Below are 19416 nucleotides of genomic sequence, written 5' to 3' on the forward strand. Positions count from 1 at the left end.
GTGCTTCCACCAGGAGACACAACAATGATTCTGTTGAACTGGAAGTTAAGACTGCCATCTGGCCACTTTGGGTTTCTTATGCCTCTGAATCAGCAGGTAAGGAAGGGGATTACTGTACTGGCTGGTGCAATTGATCCTGACTATCAAGGGGAAATAAGACTGCTACTATACAATGGAGGTAAAGTAGAGTTTTACTGGAATACAAGGCATTCCCGAGGGCAATTCTTAGTACTATTTAGTACTCCTGTGAGTCAAGTCAATAGAAAACTAACAACCCAATCCAGGTAGGACTACCAATGGCCCAGAAACTTCAGGAATGAAGGTTTAGGTCACCTCACTTGGCAAAAAGCCATGGCCAGGTGAGCTGCTTGCTGAGGGTAAAGGGAACATGGAATGGGCAGTGAAAGAAGGTGTGATAAATATGAACTATGACCACGTGACCAGTGACAGAAATGAGGATTGTGATGGTATGAATATTTCATCCTTTCTTTGTTATGAGTATGTTTCTATTTGTACATAAAGCAAACATCTTTGTTTTTTTCTCTATCTTATCACCTTATCATATGGCATAAGTTGTATTGCTCATGTCATAGTATTTATGTTATGGGATATCAAATTTAAGAGTGAATATTTCCCAAGTACTTACACCCTATTCTGTGACATTTAGTGGGTTTCCAGTTGTATGCAGGACAGTTTAGTATTGTTAGTCAAAATATGACTGTTTATTGTTTTTATTTAGAGATTAAGTATGGTTTAAGGAGATGTGTATAGCTGCCAAGTTGACAAGGGGTGGACTGTGATGGTTAGGTTCAGGTGTCATCTTGGGCAGGTGATGGTTCCCAATTGTCTGGTCAAGCAAACACTGGCTTCACTGTTACCGCACGTAACATTTCATGGACTTAAAATAAATCAGTCAGCTGAGTTCACCCATGGCTGATTGCATCAATGATCAGCTAAGGAGAGTGTCTTCCACAATGAGAGACATTTAACCCAATTAGTTGAAGGCCTTTTTAAAAAACATTTTTTTCATTGTGAGATACAACACATGTACAAAAAGCAATATATTTTTAAAATATATTTTAACAAGTAGTTATAGAACAGATTTTGAAATTTGGAATGGGTTATAGTCCCACAATTTCAGGTTTTTCCTTCTACCTGTTCCAAGACACTGGAGACTAAAAAGAAATACCAATATACAGATTCAGTAGTAATATTCATTCGTTAAATCCTAACTTCTTTGTTATAACTCCTCATTCTCCCAGTCTTTAGGGATGTTTGGGCTATGCTTATCTCAACTTTTCATGCTGAAAAGAAGTTCGACAGTATGGGATGAGGGATGGAACTGGCTGATATTCTTAGAGAGATTGGCACCTCTGGGTTTCAGGACTTACTTGGCCTAGGAACCATCTGAGAGTTTTAGGTTCCTGAAAAGTAAACTTAGTGCATGAAACTTCTGTTAAATCTCAAATAGAGCCCTGGGTGTTTTTAAAGGTTAACAGGAATGATGTTCATTGGGGTTTGGTAAACTGTGGCAATTAGCAGTATCTAGCTAAAGTTTGCATAAGAGTTGCCCCCAGAAGAGCCTCTCAACTCCATTTGAACTCTCTTAGCCACTTATGCCTTATTTTGTTAAATTTCTTTTCCCCCTTTTGGTCCAGAAGGCATTGTCAAACCCAAGGTGCCAGGGCCAGGCTCATCCCTGGGAGTCACGTAGTCAGGAGACTTTCACTCCTGAATGTCATGCCCCATGTAGTGGGGAGACTAATGGTTTTACTTGCAAAGTTGAGCTTAGAGAGAGAGGTCACATTTGAGCAATGAGAGAGGTTTCCTGGGAACAAGTTATAGGTATAATTATAGGTAATCTTAGCTTTCCACTACAAAAGTAAGTGTCATAAGGGCAAGATCCAAAATCAAGGGTTTGGCCTGTTTTCTCGGGAGTCCCTAATGTTTGAGAGAGTACCAGCAGTTTCCCAGGTGGGAAAGTTTAGTATTTCCATATTTTTTCTCCAATTCCTCAAGGGACTCCATCAATACTTTTTAATTATCAGTCCACCATAGTCTGGGATGTATCCAGGTATTAAGCTATTCAGAATTACCAGGCCTCATTCCTGTTCTAGGCTTCATGTGTTTGCATTGTTTAAAACTATCCAGACAAGTTGCTTTACATTGTTATGGAAGATGTAGGTTCTAGACACACAAAAAAACAGTAGATGAAGGTCTAGAATACATACACTATTGTTCTTTGCCCTGTATTCTGATTTACCTTAGTTCCAATCTAATCGGCTTCATTTTTATCTCTAATTTAAGTCTGATCTTTTTTTCAGTTACTTTAACAGCTGTTTATATAGAAATGCTGACTTTCAGGGCTGCAGAGCTCCACCTCTGAGTCTTAGGTGTCACAGGTACCCAAAGTTCCAGGGAAATACCAACTTATATACATATAGCACAGCATATCAGAAACTAGAAATACACTTACAAATCCAGACTAAATATAACTGATATAAAAGCTTACAATCAAAGCTCCAGTTTTCTTATAAGTACTAAAACAGACCATACCAAATTTGTTCTTTTGTGCCTGGCTTATTCTGCACAACACAATGTCCCCAAGGTTCATTCACTTCGTTGTGTGCCTCATGACTTTGTTCCTATTTGTAGCTGCACAATATTCCTTCATATATATTCATCACAGTTCGCCATTCTGCCTCTCCATCATTGTACCCTTTAACCCCCTCCATCTGTTGATCATCATGGATAATGCCCAAAATAAACAATCCATGTCTTACAGTGTCCTCACTTAGTTGTACAGTCAATAGCAATCTCAATTTTAGACAATTTCATTGGTCCAAAGAGAAAAAGAACTGATAAACCCAGCCTCAACAAATGTCAAATCTAAACCTCCTCTTATCCTTCTCCCACCAATTATTTACCCCTGGTATTGCTGTGGTACTGTTGATGTTTTCCTGTTAACTATACACGATAGAATGCAAAACTAGTTTTACCCTTGTATCCTTCTATTGTTGACTCTGTACAAGATCAAACTTTGAAGTAGTAAGTGCAAGAATTTATTGATATTTGTAGAGTTTATCAGTGTGATATATGACTATACAACCCCTTTCAATCCTATTCACCTTCCATATGGCAGTGTTACTTATCACCCCTCCTTTGCACTATCTTAAATATATCATACCACTGTCTTCTCACTTCCATGGTGCCTATTGAGCAGTCCAAATTTCAGTCTTATGTGAGTTCCCTTGTATATTGTGAGTTGCTTTTCTTTTGCTGCTCTCAGGACTTTCTGCTTCTCTTCAATTTTTGACAGACTAATTAGTATGTGCCTTGGAGTAGGCCTATTCAGATGTATTCTATTTGGGGTTCATTGATTTGCATATATGTCTTTGTAAGGGTCAGGATATTTTCCCCCCATTATCTCCTTAGGTATTCTTCTTAACCCTTTATTCTTTTCCTTTTGGGACATTGATTATTCTTATATTTCTGTAACATTTCCCTGAGATCCAGTTCAAATTTTTCCATCATTTTTGCCATTTGTTCTTTTGTGTACTTGAATTCAATTGTCTTATCCTCTAGTTTGCTTTTCTTTCTTCCACTTCTTCAAATATGCTGTTGTGTGTCTCTAATATATTTTTAATTTGGCCTACAGTATCTTTCATCTTTGTGAGATCTTCTATTTTTCTATTTATTCTTTCAAATTATCCTTTATGCTCTTCCAGTGTCTTATTGATAGCCTTTATGCTCTTATGAACATCTTGATTACTTATTCCAAATTCTGGGTCCCCAGTGGTGTTTTAATTTGGTCATTTGGTGGCCCATATCTGCCTGAATCTTCATGCACTTGGTGATTTTCTGTTGCACTCAGGGCATTTGATTATCTTGATGAGGTTGTTTTCCAAGTTGGTTTCCTCCACTTGCCTAAAGTTTTGTATGTGTTTAGATTTGCATTGAAGGTGCTTTTTGCCCTTGATTTGTCAGCAATCCTCTGCCAAAACAAGTTTCATATCTCATGGGGTGGATGCAGTTCTACTTGAGGCTTCTCAACAGATGGCACTATTGAGCCACCTCTTCCCCTTAGGCCTGCCTCTCCCCAGCTGTGCCAGCTGAGCAACAAGACCCAACGTGATTCCGGCCATGACCACTGATCTCAGTGCGTGCTGAGGGTTGCCAGCCCCGGGTTGGGGGTGAGCAGTGTGCACCTCAGCAGAGACTCCACTTATGGGCCAGGTGGTTCTCATGGCCCCCAGGCCCCCATTTGGGATGACCCTGGGATGTGGATGTGGGGACTTAAGCTTCCACTGCCCATAGCTAGCACAGAAATGCCTGGCAGCTGGTTCTGGCACGTGGTGGAGCAGCCATTCATGGCACCCAGGGGGTGGCTGGTTATGGCGAGTGGCTGGGTGCGTGTCCAGGTTCCCCAAAGAGCTCCCGGCAGTGGAGCTGTGGGAGTAGGTTGGAGTGGAGGGACAGTTCACTCCTTTGGACCCACACTTCCCACGTGCTGCCATTTGCCCCCAGTTGGGACAGGCCTGAGCTCACTCACCCTTCTCTCTTTGTCTCAGTTTCTCCACTTTTTTCCCCCCAGAATCTCCCTATATAACGTTGAAGAACTTCTGTGGTCTCTCACATCCTAGAACTGCAGTTCCGGTCATTTTTCTGTCCCTTCTCTTATTGTTCCATGGCACAGGGGTGAACTCAGTCTATCTTATACCACCATCTTCCCAGAAGAGTCTGTTTAGTTGAAGGTTTTTAAGGGAGAGGTGACAACTTCAGCAGTCAGAAGAGTGAGCTTTGGTCTCTAGTTAGGCCAGCCAGCCAGCCTCTCCTGGGGAAGTCATCAAAGACCTTCATTGGAGTTGACAGTTTGAGGCCTGCCCTATGGAATTTGGATTTGTGCATCCCCACAGGTACCTGAGACACTTTTATAGAATTTTATATTTATGGACATCTCCTGTTGGTTCTGTTTTCCTAGAGAATCCTGACTAATACGTAAGCAATGCCTAAGTTTGTGATTCAGGTCAAGATGTGTATTCTGATGGCCACGTGTCACGTCTCTGTTCCATTCTTACCTAAATCCAGTGATAGCTGACACAACTATTGACATAAATTACTTAAATCAGCCCAGAGGAAGCCAGGGTTTGGTGGGAGACCCACAAACCCAGAGGGAAATCAGACCCAGGCAAGAATAAACTCCCTCTGTGAAAGGAAGCTCAGCGTCCTCACCATCACTGCTACTTTTCTTTTATTCCAATTTACTTTTTTTTTCAAATTTAATTCTTCTCTGCCACTCCACCTGGGATGTAATACTGCTTCTAGTTTATGTGCTTAGCAAACGGGGACACACTGTTTTAGGGGCTTCCAGCTGAAACTTCTTGTCACAATTGATCAGGGTTCTACCAGTTGAGAAGTAAATCCATCCTGATTCCATCCTCAGGGACCAGCAAAATGACCACAGGCCAGATCCGTGCACTCACTGGACCTCTATGAGATGAATTTGGGCCATTTCTCCCCAGGCCTTTGTTTACCCCACTGTGATGAGGGACCACGAAGCCTCCTATGTGCCCTGACCCCAGATGTAAGTGTTTCCTCCTCTCCCCAGGATACAGTTACTGCAATAAATGCTGCAGGTCCCTTTGGGGAAGGATTGGGGTGAAGGTCCCCAATGTATCTTGACCATAGAATACATTTGTTCTGGCTTCATGTTCTTCTCCCCTCACTCATGCTCTCCAGCCACACTGCACCCCTGCTGTTCCTAAGACATGACAGATGTCCTCCCTGCATGGAATCGTGCAGCTCCCTCTGCCTGGTTGTCCCTCCCTGGTCTGTGTGCGAGGCTGTCTTCTGCACCTCAGTCTTTTCACAGTACCTGCTCTATGGGGCTTGCCCTTACTGCCCCACCTAAAACCACAGCCCACCTGACCTGTCCTAGCCCCTTCCTCCTGGTGCTCAGCACCATCTAACATCTTACTGTATTTGTTCTTTATTTTACTGCCTTTCTCTCCCACTAGAATGTAAGCTCCAAATGAGTGCAGGAGCGCAAGAATTTTGTCTGCGTTCTTCCCTGCTGTATTTCTAGTACCTAGAAGAGAACCTAGCCTACAGCATGTCCTCCATAAATATTTATTGAATCAATGACTGAATGGATAAATGATGTTGGCTCTGCCCCTCCCTCTGGCAACCTAGCTTTTTTGAATGCTTAGTGCTCTCAGTTCTGGCCAGAGGCATCCCCCTGCCCACCCTTTAAGACTTCTCTTGTTTCCTATAAGCTCAACAAGGTAATTAAAAAACAAAGTGTTCCATGCAGGTTCTGCTTTTGTTTTGTTTTGAACTGGAGGGCCCTTAAGAGAATCTAACTAGTCATACTGATCCCAGAGGAAGCTGAATTGTCCCTTTAATATTCCACTGTTCATTTTGATAATGATTTGCTTAATGGTTTTTTGTATCTGTTTTCTTAGGCATAATTGGTTTATGGATGCTTTTCTTTTGTGTTACTTTCTGCCTTCGAATGATCTGATGTCATTTTAATGCTATTTTTCCAAATATTAAAACTAATCCCCCACCCTTTCGTTCCAGGAATTTATATATCACAGGTTTGGAAGTTTGAAAGAATTCACTCATAAAACTCTCTAGGCCCAGAGGCATTTTCTGGAAGGCAATGATGAATAATTTCTAAAGCTTCCTCTTTATATATTAATATTGATCTGTTCAGACAGACATTATAGATCTTCTTAGAGCAATATTGGTAAACTAATATTCTATGCAAAAACCATCCATTTCATCCATATTTTTCAGTTGAGCTCTGCAGGGTAGGTGCTGACAATTTAAAAGTTGTCCCTTGCTGGTTTTTTTTTTTTTTTTTTAAAGACAGAGAGAAGGAAGGAAGGATGAAAGACAGAGAGAAGGAAGGAAGGGAGGAAGAAAGGGAAACATCTTTTAAACATTTTCTTGTTTTATTGTATTTTGTTTCTCCGTTTTTGTTACATGGGCTGGGGCCGGGAATCGAACCGAGGTCCTCCGGCATAGCAGGCAAGCACTTTGCCCGCTGAGCCACCGCGGCCCGCCCACCTTGCTGGTTTTTATATGTAATATTTTGTTTCTAATTTTAGTTCAGATGAGTATTCTTTTTTCTTGATTAAAACTATTACGTCTGACTTTTTATGTTGTTTATCAGACAGGCCTTTCTTTGATGTTTTATTCTACCATATTTCTCTTTCCTAATTCATTAATCTCTCCTTTCAAGTTATTTCTTTATTCCTGTTCTTCTTAAGAGTACTTTACTATTTTTTCTAATTTCTTGAGATGAATCTTTTACTTCATTTATTTTTTTTATAAATTATTAAAGTATTTAAGGTATGGATATAGTATTAGCAATACCCTCTACATTTTATATTATAGTGTTTTTATTTTATAAATAATATCATTTTGTTTTCTTTTTTGGCACAAAGAATATAACCATCTTGTTGCTCTAGTAATTTGAAATTCCTTTTAAACATTACAGTATAAGCCAAACCCGTCGCCTGTGGGATTCTGTGGTTGTTGTTAAGAAAGAGGAACAGAAGGGTGGCCAGCCCGTCCACACATAACCCAATGGCCATCTCATCTGTCATACTCTCTGCAGTTATGGAAACAACTCACTGATTTCAACTGCTTTCTGACTTTTTTTTTTACAGTGCAAGTATGTGTGCTAATTTTATGGTGAGGGGTAGGTGTGAAGTTCCTGGACATAAGGCTAATCTATAAAGTTGCTGATTCACTCAGAAATGATCAAGGCTCTCTCCTGTGACCCAAGAAGCCCCTCGCTGCAGAGTAGATGGAAACAATGTTCTCTATAACAGCTGCCCTTCCCCCACATGCGGGACTGGACTGAGCAGCAGAAGCCTCCGGGGGCTGGGCAGACAAGGCAGCAGTAAATGGCTCTGGTTTCAGGAAGCTCCTTCGTAAATAAAAATATGGTCAGAGGGAAACCTGGACAGGTATTGTGGCGATTCTCCTGGTAAACCACCTTCAGAAGAAGGGCTGGAGGTGGGCTCTGAGTCGGGCAAGGTGCCCCTCTTTTTAGCCAGATTCTCGGAATGGACCCTTTCCTCTCTTACCCCCGGGGTTTGTATGTGAGATGCTATGAGGCACAGTAGTCTGAATTATGGTCTCTAGCAACTAGAGTCACTTCCATTGCTTTAAATTGTGAGACATGCAGAGAAGAAAGGATCAGAGACAAGCAGATTTTCCCTCTGGAAAGACACAAAAAGAAACAAAAAAGGGAATTAACATTGAATTTCCAGGAAAAATGAACACCACAGAAAAATAAAACAATCCTTCCTGAAGTCGCTCCTTTTCTAAACTAAACACATTTCCCCAAACTATGATACAGAGCTTAAAAATAAAGTTTTAGAATCTATCAGACATACTGAAATTGGCACCAGATATTTTTTAATGGATAGCAGAAAGTCCAGCAAATGGAATTGGTGGTTTGTAATAACAACCTATGCTTTTTATAATATAATGATGGCAAGCTGTTAATGGCAATTTATATTTTTGTAACATAATCTCTATTAGTTATGGAATAATGAATACATTTTAAAACCCACTAAAGTTTGGGAGCCAGAATATATAGCACAAAATATCTTGATTTGTCAAATATCACAGGAGCAGTCAAAAGACATCAAGGAAACTGCAATATAAATTCATCTGTTAAAGACTGAGCCTCTGCATTTTTCTATGTCCCATGTTAAGCCTAATTTATGTATCTGGAAAAGCAACGTTTAGGGTTGACATTCTTTTATATAAATTAAGGAGCTGAAAGTAGATTCTTGTTCACCTCTTCGTTGACAATTCTCAAGAGCCCACAATTCTATTGTAAAGCACTGTGGTTTTTGATCATTTTTAGGCAAAGGATTACTTTGAAACTATGTTAAAAACTGCAAAACCTCTTTCCAGAAAAATACATGCATATCACATTTTCTTTTCAACTTCAGGAGTTCAAGAATCCCTCGAAGCCCATTAAAGCATCCCACATTAAAACCTGCAGCCACATAGCCTAGCTATAAAAACTTTAGCCTGGAAAAAATTTAAAGGATGGATTGGCCAATAGTCTTGGTTTCAGAAAAAAATTCTCAATGATGAAACCCTGCAACATTTATTTCTAATCTGTAACATTCTGGTAAACCCAATGGGACAAAGGAGTTGCAAAATGTTTAACATTATTGAATAACAATCTAATTAAAATCCTGAAGACTGTGCTAAAAGTGCAGACACAGCATTTAAAAAGGTCCTGGAAAACAGGAATCTACGCTTCTAAATCTGGAAATAATGACCAGGAGCCTTCCAGACAACTATGCTTATATAGAAAACAACCATAAACTGTAAACTTATAAACTTTATAGCTTATAAGCTATAAAACCTGGACATAACACAAAATCAACTACCTGAAGTTGCTAGAGATTGAACCGAAGCCAACAGTCTCTCACTAGAGAGACTCCAAGCTGTGCAAGCTTGCATGAAGTTACACGAGAAGTTCTACCTGCCTGGCTGTTAGCTGGAGGTGAAGTGAAGTCTGCCAGGCACACGTGGAGTTTGGGGATGCCTGGGGGGCAATGGGGGCCAATTGGGGGGCGTAGGAGGGGGGGTGAGGAGTGGCAGTGGAGAAGCATGAAAAGCCTGCAGTCCTTTTGGTCTGGGGAGCCAGGAAAGTGAAGCAATGAGAACACTGAAAAGACTGTGGGAAACTCAGAAGGGGAAAAAACAGAGGAAGTAATCTCCTAGTTTTTCTACCCACATCTGTTACTCAACGGGAACTATTTATATATGGAACAGACTCAAAGCAGCTCAGCTAAAGACGGCAGCAGCAACAACAATTCTGAACTCACACAGAAGCCGCTATAAAGAAAAAGTCTGCAGTTCCAGTCCAGTAAAGAAAATTACCTGCCAAAGCAAAGGAAACATATTTGGAGAAAATAAAAAAACAGAATATACACAACATAACATTCATAATGTCTAGCATACAATCCAAAATGATATGACCTGCAAAGAACAAAAAATGGAAAACACTGTCAAAAGAAAAGAAAAGAAAGTCCAACCCCAAGATGTACTTGGTGATGGAACAAACAGATGAGAACTTTTTAAGCAGTCTTTATTATGAAATACAATGTATACACAAAAAAGCCATAAATTTCCAAGTACATTATGACAAGTACTTATAGAACAGATTTCAGAGTTTGGTCTGGGTTACTATTCCACAATTTTAGGTTTTTCCTTTTAGCTGGTCCAAGACACAGGAGACTAATAGAAATATCAATATAAAGATTCAGCAGTCATACTCTTTTATTAAATTCTGTATTTTCTGTATTTATACCTCCTCCTTCTCCTTTGATCCTTCTCCCAATCTTTACGGGTATTTGGGTTATGCCCACCTAACTTTTTCATGTTGGAAAGGGCTGCTGATAATATGGGATGGGGGAGGGAACTAGATGATGTTCTTGTCCCTCTGGGTTTCAGGACTTATCTGGCCTAGGAACCATCTGGAGGTTACAGGTTTCTGGAAAGTGATCATGTGTATAAAACTTTTGTAGAATCTCAGATAGAACCCTAGGTGTTTTTTAGGGTTAACAAGAAGGATTTTGGTTGGGGTTTGGCAAAGCCAAAATTACCAATACTTGATATTGGTAATTAGTAATATCAAGCTAAAGTTTGTGAGGAACAGCCTCCAAAATAGCCTCCTGGCTCTATGTGAACTTTCTTACAGCCATGGATGCCTTGTTTTATTACATTTATTTTCCCCCTTTTGGTCAGGAAGGTGTTTCGATCCCACGGCACCAGGCTTGTCCCTGGGAGTCCTGTCCCAGGTTGCCAGGTAGACTTTCACCCCTGGGTTTCTTTATGTAAACAGGATATCAAACCTTTATCTGGTATGTAATTTCCAAATATTTTCTCCTTTTGAATTGGCTGCTTCTTCACCTTTTTGAGAAAGTCCTTTGAGGCACAGAACTTTTTGATTTTGAGGAGTTTCCATATTTTTTCTTTCATCTCTTGTGCTTTTGGGGTAAAATTTAGAAAGCTATTTCCTATTACTAGGTCTTGAAGATGTTTCACTATATTTTCTTCTAGGAGTTTTTATGGTATTGGCTCTTATATTTAGGTCTTTGATCCACTGTGAGCTAATTTTTGTATAGGGTATAAGTAGTAGTCCTTTTTCACTCTTTTGGCTATGGATACCCAATTCTCCCATTGTTAAAAAGACTAGTCTGTTCCAGTTCAGTGGATTTGGAAGCCTTGTCAAAGATCAATTGACCATAGATTTGGTGATCTATCCCTGCACTCTCAATTTGATTCCATTTTGTGCCATTACCATGCTGTTTCAATTACTGTAGCTTTATAATAAGCTTTAAAGTCAAGAGGTGTTAGTCCTCCCACTTCGCTCTTTTTTAAAGGATATTTTTAACTAGTCAAGGTCTCTTTCCCCTCCAAATAAATTCGAAGCTTTTCCAAGTCTTCAAAGTAGGTTTTGAAATTTTTATCAATATTGCATTGAGTCTGTAGATCAATTTGGGTAGAACTGACATCTTAACTACATTTGACCTTTCTACCCATGAGCACGCAATGTCTTTCCACCTATTTAAATCTTCTTTGATTTCTTTTGCCAATGTTTTGTAGTCTTCTGTGCACAAGTCCTTTACTTCCCTGGTTAAATTTATTCCCAGATACTTGATTCTTTTAGTTGCTATTTTGAAAGGAATGTTTTTGTAAATTTTCTCCTCAGGCCATTGCTTGTGTATAGAAACATGACTGAGTTTTGCACATTAATCTTGGAACCCACCACTTTGTTGAATTTATTAGCTCAAGTAGCTTTGTTGAAGAGTTCTCAGGATTTTCCAAGTATAGTATCATGCCATCTGCAAACAATGAAAGTATCACTTCTTCCTGTCTAATTTGGGTGCCTTTTATATCTTTTCCCCATGTGATTGCTCCAGTTAGGACTTCTAGCATGTTGCATAATAGTGGTGACAGGGGCATCTAGTTCCCAATCTTAAGGGGAAGGCTTTCAGTCTCTCCCCAGTATGATGCTGGCTATAGGTTTTTCATATATGCCCGTTATCATATTGCGAACATTTCCTTTAATTACTACCTTTTGAAATGTTTTTATCAGAAAAGGATGCTGAATTTTGTCAAATGCTTTTTCAGAAACAATTGAGAGGAACATGCGATTTTTCCCTTTCAATTCATTATTATACTGTATCGCATTGCTTGATTTTCTTGTGTTGAACCTTCCTTGCAATCCTGGTATAAACCCCACTTAATCATGATGTATAATTCTTTAATGTGTCATTGGATTTGATTTGCTAGTATTTTGTTAAGAATATTTGCATCTATGTTCATTACGGAGATTGCACTAGATTTCTCCTTTCTTGTAGTATCTTTATACAATTTTGGTATTCAAGTGATGTTAGTTTCATAAACTAAATTAGGTAGTGTTCCTTTTCCTTATTTGGTTTTTGGAAGAGTTTAAGCAATATAGGTATTAGTTCTTTTTGGAACGTTTGATAAAATTCCCCTGTAAAACCATCTTGCCCTGGGATTTCTTTGTAGGAGAAATTTTGATGACTGATTGAATCTCTACTTGTGATTGGTTTGTTGAGATCTATTTCTTTTTGAGTCAGTTCAGATTGTTCATTTGTCCCCAAAATTCGTCCATTTCATTTAAATTGTCTAGTTTATTGGTGTGTGGTTGTTCATAGTATTGTCTTATGGTTTGTAAAATTTCTTCAGGATCCATGGTAACAACCCCTCTCTCATTCCGATTTTGCTTATTTATATCCTGTCTCTTTTTTTCTTTGTCAGCCAAGCTAGAGGTCCATTGATTTTATTGATTTCCTCAAAGAACCAACTTATCAACTTTTGGTTTCATTGATTCTTTTTTGTTGTTGTTCTCCAGCTCATTTATTTCTGCTTTAATCTTTCTTATTTCTCTTTTTTTATTTGCTTTGGGGTTAGTTTGCTGTTCTTTCTCTAATTTCTCCAGGTGAGCAGTTAAGTCCTCGATTTTTGCTCGTTCTTCTTTTTTTAATATAGGCATTTAGGGTAATAAATTTCCTTCTCAGCACTGCCTTTGCCATATCCCATAAGTTCTAACATGCTCCATTCTCATTTTCATTTGTCTCCAGATATTTACCCATTGCTTTAGCAATTTCTTCTTTGACCCACTGATCATTTATGAGTGTGTTATTTAATCTCCATATGTTTTTGAAAATTCTGGTTCTTTGGTGATTATTAATTTCCAGCTTCATTCCATTGTGATCAGAGAAAGTGCTTTAAACAATTTCACTTTTATTAAATTTATAAGGACCTGTTTTGTGTCACAGCATATACTCTATCCCGGAGAACATTCTATGAGAACTAGAGAAGAATGTATATCCTGGTGTAATGATCTACAGATGTCTGTTAGGTCTAATTCATTTATCAAATTAAGTTCTTTATTTCCTTGTTGATCCTCTGTCTGATTGTTGTATCTATAGCAGAGAGAGATGTATTGAAATCTTTCACTATTATTGTTGAAACCTCTATTGCTTCCTTCAGTTATGACAAAGTTTGCTTCATATACTTTGGAGCTCCTTGATTGGGAGCATAAACATTTATGATTGTTATTTCTTCTTGATGAATTATCCCTTTTATTAATATGTAGTCACCTTCTTTGTCTCTTATGGTGTCTTTACATTTAAAGTCTATTTTGTCTGATATTAGTATAGCCACTCCTGCTTTCTTTTGGTTATAGCTTCCACGGAACATCTTTTTCCATCCTTTCACTTTCAATCAATTTGCATCCTTGGACCTAAGATGAGTCTCTTATAAGCAGTATATAGGTGAATCATATTTCTTGATCCATTCTGCTATTCTGTATCTTCTAATGGGTGGCTTAGTCCTTTAATGTTCAAAGTTATTACTGTAAAGCCATTATTGAATCTACCATCTTATTCTTTGGTTTTTATTTGTCAGATCTATACATTCTTTTTCCTGATTCTCTTTTTATTCTTTAAGTTACCCTTACTGATACTCTTTAATTCTGTTCCCTTCTCCAGACCTCAATCTCCTATCTCTTTTTTTTCAGCTGACCAAATTCCCTTTAGTATTTCTTATAGGGCCAGGCCAGTCTCTTATTGACAAATTTTCTCAGCCTTTGTCTGCCTGTGAAAATTTTAATCTCTCCCTCACTTCTAAAGAACAGCTTGATTGGATACAGAATTCTTGGCTGGAATGCTTTCTTTTTCAGGATTTTAAATATTTCATACCACTGCCTTCTGACCTCCATGGTGCCTGTTGAGTAGTCGGAACCCAGTCTTATGTGGTTTTCCTTGTATGTGGTTAGTGGCTTTTCTCTTGCTGCTCTCAGGACTTTCTGCTTCTCTTCAATATTTGGTGGATTAACTAGTATGTGTCTTGGAGGAGGCCTATTTGGATTTCTCCTTTTTTGGGGTTCGTTGGGCTTCTTTGATTTGCACATGTGTCTTTTGTTAGGGTTGGGAAGTTTACCCCCCCCCCCCCATTATCTCCTCAACTATTCTTCCTAGCCCTTTGCTCTTCTCCTTCTGGGACACCAACGATTCTTATATATCTGCAATTCAGATTGTGCATCATTTCCTTGAGATCGAATTCAAACTTTTCCATGTTTTTTGCCATTTGTTCTTTTGTGCATTTGAATCCAATTGTCCTACTCTCTAGTTTGCTTATTCTTTCTTCAACCTCTTCAAATCTGCTGTTATGTTTCTCTAGTATATTTTTAATTTGGCCTACAGTATCTTTCATGTCTGTGATATCTGTTATTTTTCTATTTATTCTTTCAATTTTTTATGCTCTTTTATGTCTTCTTCATATCCTTTATGTCATTAGCCAATCCACTGAATTTATCTATTAGAGTTGTCTGAACATTTTTTATTAGTTGTTTCAAAGTCTGTGTCTCCTCTGGTGTTTTAATTTGGTCATTTCTCTGGACCATATCTGCCTGATTCTTCATATGTTTTATGATTTTCTGTTGGCTTCAAGGTATTTGATTATCTCAATAAGGGTATTTTCATCTTTTTTTTTTTTTTTTTTTGGCATGGGCAGGCTCCAGGAAGCGAACCTGGATCTCCAGCACAGCAGGCAAGAATTGTGCCACTGAGTCACCAGTGCACTGCCCTAGATAGGGATATTTTGAAAGTTGATTTCCCTTTGTGGTCTAGGTTTTGTATTTGCTTGGGTTTGAGCTAACAGTCTCCTTTTGCACTTTGTTTGTCAGTAATTCCCCACTAAAGCAAGGCCAAGATCTCATGCCGGGGATCCAACTCTACCTGAGGATCTGTTTGAAGCTAAATAGATAGGCAGTTTTCCAGGCTATACTTTCCATTTCTTCCCAGCATACGGTACTCTTGGGCCTCTTCTTAACCCTCAGGCTTGCTTCTGCCAAACTATGGCAGCCAGGTAAGCCTGATGCGAACCCAGTGAAATTCCAGCCAGGTCTGCTGGTCTTCTTTTGTGTGTGTTGGGCAGGGGGGCTCAGTGGGTGGTGGGGCATGGGGCCTTGGGTGCACAGGGCAAAGGGAGTGGGACATGGGGGCATGTGGTAGGGCCAGGGCATGGGACACAGCACAGGTGCCTTGGATGCAGGGGATGAAGGTGGGGGTGGGACATGGGTGCACAATTGCATGGAGGCATGGCATGTACGTGGGAGGTCATAGGGGCAAAGGGCAGGGCATGAGGTACATGGTATGAGTTGCACATATATAAACTAAGGAAATTGAATTCTTTTTTTTTTTTTCAGTTAAATAATGGGAATTTATTTGCTCTTTGTTTCAAGGCAGGGAGAATGTCTAAATCAAGGCATTATCAAGGTGATGCATTCTTCCTGAAGACCAGCATGCTGGGGCAGGCTGTCAGTGATCCTGGCTCCTCTGTCACATGGCAGGCCACAAAGTGGTGTCTGTTGGTTTTCCATTCTCTTCCAGGTTTCATTGATTTGAACTTCTTGATTCTGTGGTTTTCTCTTTCTCTGTCTGAATTTCATTCTCTACAGGAATTACCTACAGGAACTGATTACTTTTAAGAATGTGTTTTCTGGGGTACATCAGCTTCAAACCACCCTATCTGCGAACCTTGGTAAGTCATGATAAAGTAGACTCAACAGAGAAAGTAATATTTAAGTGGTCCCTGCTACTCATAGCTAATCACAAAATGCATATGTGAGGGGAGAATATAGAGGTGGATAGAAAAGACTGGGGCAAGACTCTGCATTGTCAAAGTAAGATATAAAAGAAATGATGCAACAACATCATATGCCAGGAGTGTTGTGGGGCCTGAGGTTACACTTCCAGCAGTAGAACTTTCAGCCACCACATGCCTTTGAGAATCAGAAGCATAGCTGGAGAGGAAATGGATAGTCTCCTAAACTCATTTTCCCAAACAAATAATGCTGAGGAAATATGCTTGTTGATAAATTGACAGTTTCAGAGGCTAGATGTCTTGCTTCCTCCCAGCACTGGTATCTTCTAGCTGGCCAACAATCTTGGGATTCCTTGGCTTTTCTGTCACATGGCCATGCACATAGCAGCATCTTTTCCTTTCTCTTCCAGGTTCTGTTAACTTCCAGTTACTCGCTTCTCCTATAGCTTCTCCATCCATGTCCCAATTTCCTGTACTTTAGCCATATTGGACTAAAGCCCACACTTTTTCATCTTGGGCATATCTTAACTAATAACATATTCAAAGATCTTATTTACAAATGGGTTCACACTCATGGGACCAGAGGTTGGAACCTGAGCATGATTCAATCCCCAACATTCTCTTTTTCAAATTTTCACCTGTTTTAGCTAAGCCTAACACCACCACAGAAAACATTCCACAACACTACCCAGTCTTCAAATCTCAAGTATATTTCATAAACTAGACCTATTCTCCAACATATCTCTATGTTTATCTTAAGGATTAGAAAAGCATTGCTTATGTCTGGCTTTTATTCCATACTTAAGGGAATGTGTATGAAGTACTGTATAGTTTACAAGATCAATGAATGCTAGTTGATTTCCTGAAGCCTACAGGATATAGTAAAAAAATCTGTAAGTATTCAATTACAACACCTAGACTCTACTACACCTAGATTCTACTTTGTCTTTTCACTGTGTGGGACTTTGAGAAAATCATTTAAATTTTCTGTCCTTCAGTTCTGTCACCTACAGAGAAAAAAGATACTAGCTTATTTCCTTTTTCCAGGATTGTTGTGAGTTTAGGATCAGATTATTGGTGCAAGAAATTTCAAATAGTTATAGATACAATGTGAAATTAATTTGTAACTCAGACTAGCCAATACAAAATCATCACTGTCAGTGTCTGTAAAGAACTTAGTCAGTCCATGAAACTTGCCTTATTTAACTGATCCTTGTTCAGTTCTAAAGCCCCATTGTCTCCTTCTAAAGCCCCATTGTCTCCAGGAAATCGAATTCTTAAATAAAAACCTTCCCATAAAAAAAAAAAACAAAAACCTTTCCATAAAGAAAATTCTAGGCCCAGATGGCTTCACTGATGAATTCTACCAAACACTTAAGGAAGAAATAAAAATCTTATGCAAACATTTTCAGAAAAAAAATCTTTCTGAGACCAACAGTATGTCAATTACAAAATCAGACAAAGGTATCCCAAGAAAAAGGAACTACAGAACAATATCATTAACGAACATAGATTCAAAACTTCATAACAAAATATTAGCAAATAAGACCCAATAATATATTATACATCATATCCAAGTGAGGTTTATATCAAAATGCAAGGCTGGTTTAACATTAGAAAATCAAGGAATGTAAATCACCATATAAAAAGTATATAGGAGATCCAAAAATCATTTCAAAACATGCAGAAAATCATCTAATAAAAATCAACACCCTTTAATGATAAAACTTTCAGTAAATTAAAAATAGTGTTATTTGTCATCTTCAATTAATTATGAAAATCCTAAAAGTTTTATAGTTTTTTCATAATTTATAGGTTTATAGGTTTCTACTTAAAGCCAGGAACAAGACTTTAACTCTTGTTAACAAGGATAAACTCTCACTATGTTTATTCAACTGTAACGCCGAGGATAGTGAAAAAAGCAAGGAAAAAAAAACATATTGGAAAGAAAGAAGTAAAACTGACCTATTTGCAGACAAAATGACTTTGTAAGCAGAATATCCTAAGGAATCCAGAAAGAAAATAATACAACTAATATGTAAGTCAAGTTAACAAAATTAGAAGATACAAGGTCAAAATACAAAAATTAATTTTATATCTATATAGTATCAATAAACAATTAAAAATGAAATAAAACTAAGAATTAATGGTAGCATCAAGAAAATTAAAGTATTTAGGAAAAATTTGACAAATAGGTGTAAGATTCCCGCTCTTGAAAACTATATCATATTGAAAGATAAATTAAGGAAGACTTAAATAAATGGTTAAATATCCCATCCTCATGGGTTTGGGGTCTCAGGTTATTTAGAAGCCAATTCTCCCCAAATTGATCTATAGATTAAATGCAATTCCAAATGAAATTCCACCAGGGTTCTTTTGGTATAAATTTACAAAACACTCAAATTTATATGGAAATTTAAAGGAATTAGCATAGCCAAAACAAATTTTAAAAAGAAGAGCAAAGTTGGAGGATTTATACCACCTGATTTTAACACCTGCTACAAAGGTACAGTAATCAAAACAGTATGGTATTTTCAGAAGGACAGATCTATCAATGGGACAGGATAGAGCATCCAGAAATAGACCCACACTTATTTGGTAAATTAAATTTTGGTGTAAATGCAAAGAAAATTCAAGACAGACATTTTTTTTTTGGTATGGGCAGGCACCAGGAATTGAACCCAGGTCTCCGGCATGGCAGGTGAGAACTTTGCCTCCTGAGCCACTGTGGCCCACCCCAAAATAGACTTTTAAACAAATGGTGCTGGACAACTGGCTATCTGTAGGGAAAATAATATTGGCAAAGATGTTGGGCAATTGAATGCTTGCACGTTGCTGTTGGGCATACAAAATGGTACAGCCATTTTGGAAAAATGCATGGTGCTAGCTTATAAATTTAAACACATACTTTTCATATGGCCTAACAATTTCACCCCTGGGTATTCATTCAAGAGAAATTAAAACATGCTCACACGAAGATGTGTTGCAAATGTCCATAGTGGTGTTATTTATAATAGCCCCAAAGCAAAAGCATCCTGAGTCTTTATTAACTGGTTAATAGAAAAAAGTGGTTTATATATGGATATAGTATAAAATATTACTCAGCAATAAAATGGAACAAATCACAATATAAGATGGATGTATCCTAAAATTGTTATGCTCAGTGAAAGAGTAAAACACAAAAGGCCACACACCGTGTGAGTCTATTTGTATGAAATTATAGAA

General features: G+C 38.4%; 1 protein-coding gene across 1 annotated transcript in view; it reads right to left on the minus strand.

Annotated features, from left to right (window-relative positions):
* Window positions 1-970: 970 nt before the first annotated feature.
* MSRB2 (methionine sulfoxide reductase B2) overlaps window positions 971-19416 on the minus strand; it is a 74645-nt gene continuing 56199 nt past the window's right edge. The window contains exons 6-7 of the transcript XR_013172806.1: window positions 7075-8237; window positions 971-6843 (exon numbers count right to left, since the gene is read on the minus strand). The gene's annotated coding sequence lies outside the window, so the exon portion shown is untranslated. The remainder of the gene's footprint in view (window positions 6844-7074; window positions 8238-19416) is intronic.

The sequence above is a fragment of the Tamandua tetradactyla genome, chromosome 1 (assembly GCF_023851605.1).
Source record: "Tamandua tetradactyla isolate mTamTet1 chromosome 1, mTamTet1.pri, whole genome shotgun sequence".
In the NCBI taxonomy this organism is placed as follows: domain Eukaryota; kingdom Metazoa; phylum Chordata; class Mammalia; order Pilosa; family Myrmecophagidae; genus Tamandua; species Tamandua tetradactyla.